The sequence below is a fragment of the Clytia hemisphaerica genome, unplaced genomic scaffold (assembly GCF_902728285.1).
Source record: "Clytia hemisphaerica strain Z4C2 unplaced genomic scaffold, Clytia hemisphaerica genome assembly, whole genome shotgun sequence".
Lineage (NCBI taxonomy): Eukaryota > Metazoa > Cnidaria > Hydrozoa > Leptothecata > Clytiidae > Clytia > Clytia hemisphaerica.
Window position 1 is genome coordinate 1,102,146 of NW_027104240.1, and position 3,030 is coordinate 1,105,175.

Genomic DNA, 3,030 nt, shown 5'->3' on the forward strand with positions numbered 1-3,030 from the left:
ATTTTAAAACTGATTCGCCCGTAAAACAACAAATCAATTTGGACTAAATTCAATGAATAAAAGAGCGTTTAAAAAATTATTCTTTTGTTCTATTGAGTTTTGTTTCCTCTTTCACTTGGAACAAAAGAATTAAGGGGTCAAGCCCAAACTTTAGTTCTCCTTTAAAGAAAGTAGTTAGAAAATTCGAGTCTGTGTTTGACATTTTAAGTGTAATTTTACTCTTTGGAAAGTACAATGACAGAGTGATATTGTACTCAAAATCCTTCTCCACAATGTGATTTAAGTAATAGTGTAAGATCGAAGATTACATTTACAATTTTAAAATCAATGGGCTGTTTCAATTTCCTTTTATTTATAATCACGTTCAGGTATTCTTAAAGATATTGGAATTTTGAAGAAAGGACATCTAGTGGAGGTTCAAGGCTCCGAACTGGTGTCACCCTACATTAGAGGTCACTGCATGAAATATAAGTCTTTCCGGTTTCTTGTCCTTAAAAACTTAATATTTTCGAACGTACGATTGCGAAAATATTCCTTGCTTCGAAAAGGCGAATAAATCCTTTTGTCGTTTTTCATTAAAATGGAAATTTCATGTTTCTAGATTGACTGTCTTTTCTTCGTTTGTATTTTAAGAAAATATAAAGTTTTCTTCTTATATTCAAACAAAAAGATTTTCAATCAAATTTTCATGCCAACTTTATCGAAAATACAATCATCAGAACAAGAAAAGATAATGGTTTCGAATTTAAAGAACATTACAATTTCTACATTTGGATAAAAGTAAGGAGCAGCTTTTCTTGGCAAAAGTAATATATTCGAGATAAGAATGTTTTCTTAAGGAGCGATTTCTTGATTGACAAGATCATTCTTTAGTGTTCAATAAAATACCCCTGTGCCTGTTAGAGTAATGACAGGAAAAAGAAGAGGCTTCCTCTGTTGACCAAATTAGGTGCCGCTTTGCTTTTTCGCACCTTAGAATTAGCAGTTTACAGCCGAATAGATGTTTTTTTTAATCTTCAAATCATTTTGGATTTCAACTGATTATTTTCAATTTGAAATAAAGATAAAGGGCAATAATCTGTTTGATAATCCTGTTTAAGAAGTAGAGTATAATTTTATCATTTTCTCTCGACAGAAAATCGAAAAACGTATTGCAAGAACAGCGGAGAGAGCCGAAATAGCGATTCGCTACAATGTCAAAGACGCGTGGAGAAAACTTATCACAGAATGAACATCGTCTCATCAGAACACAAAGAAATAAATGGTAGTAAGAAAAGGAAGTAAATATAATTGTTCGACAACACAACAAAAGAAACATCTTCAATGAGGGGAAAATACAGATCGTTTCAACGGAAAATCGGAGAACCCTCGGAGAAAGTAATTGTTCGACTTGTTTTGTTAGTTGGTTCATCCTTTTTATACGAAAACAATTTCTTGAACTGCAACCTAATTCTCAATTCGAATTATGCTTTACAATGTCAAATTTTGTCAGATATAGCCCCCCCCCAACCCTATACCGAAACTCCTACTATACCACATAATTTTTGTAATTTAAAAAAAAAATAGATATTATAATTTATTAATTTAAGTCATTTTGTGTAAATAAGGTATACTTTAGGAATTGTGAGTACATATATATTAATATGAATTTATTTGAGATTGACTTCAATTTTAAAGAAGAAAATCATCCAAGAATATCTTCATTCAATATCTTATTGAATTTAATCTAGTGTCTAATTTCATTAAAATGGCAGTAATGTTGGTTGATGAAACCTTCGTATTTAAAATAATCACTTTCAGAATGAAATAATTTCGCTACAGTAACCTGAAATTAAACTAGACGTTTTTTGACCTTTTCAATGATATGGAATGAGAGGGATCAAGTATTTTTTTTTTACCTAGAACATACATTCCCAATAACCAAAAGTTGTTTATTTTTGATTTAAATATCTGCATCTTTTCGAAAATGCGTAAACAATAAATTGTTAATCTTTCCTTTCATTAAAAAAATTTCATAATTTTTTCACAAAAATGGTTCGCCTTTTCTCAATTTTGAATTTACCATTTTCACAGACAAGAAAAGAAGTAAAAGTGAATTTTCATTGCGTGGAGAAATTCTTATATTTTCTTTTCGGAGAAAAGTGGTACTTTTCGTGGCTAAATATATAATCATTTTGCGCATCAAAAGGTTAATTCTTTCGATAATCAGAAAATTTAAGCTTTTCGAGAAACAGTGAAGATTCACTGTTACTTGTTTTCGCACAGAAGAAAATTCAATGATTTCAAAACAAGAAAACTGAGAGAAAAGTTAACTTTTCGTCATATATCTTGCGTTAGAGAAGACGACTTTTCATGCATTGGGAACAAGCCAAAAAACAAAGGCAGTGTTGAAAAAAGCAAAAGGGGGGGTTTGTTTATCGACGAAGCATACCGGCTTAGTTCTGTTGTTGGCAAAGATTATGGTAAGGAAGCCGTCGAAACTTTGATGTCTGAAATGACTGAACCAGATTGTCCATTGATGATCTTTGCGGGATACAAGAAGGAATTGATGGATTTGTCAATCTCAACTAAGGCCTTCAACGGCGAATTAAACATAAATTCGCTTTCGTTGACTTTTCACCCAACGATTTGGAAACGATCACAATCAAAGAGCTGAGCTTTAGTTTCCCACGCTTTCCACCATTCAAAACAGGAGAACTATTAAACGAGTGTTTTCGAAAGCTTTCCGGGGAGGTAGTTTCTAAGCTGCCCTGTGCACCGACTAGATCGACCAGATCCAAACTGCTCAGGAATCAAGGTTGCCTCAGGACTGCTCTGACGCGCACCTTCGAAAAGTCACTGAGGATGACATAAAGACCGGCATTGAAGCTTTTTTTAAATACCACAAAGTAAAGCCAACAAATGCAAACTTGGTCTCTGGGGAAGGTGATATCAAAGAGCCTGAGTTTCGCAAATTTTGCCCTTTTTCGCGAAGGTGTGTCTCGCAAAGAATCTAAAATTTACTCATTCGCGAAAGTTTATCTCGTGAAA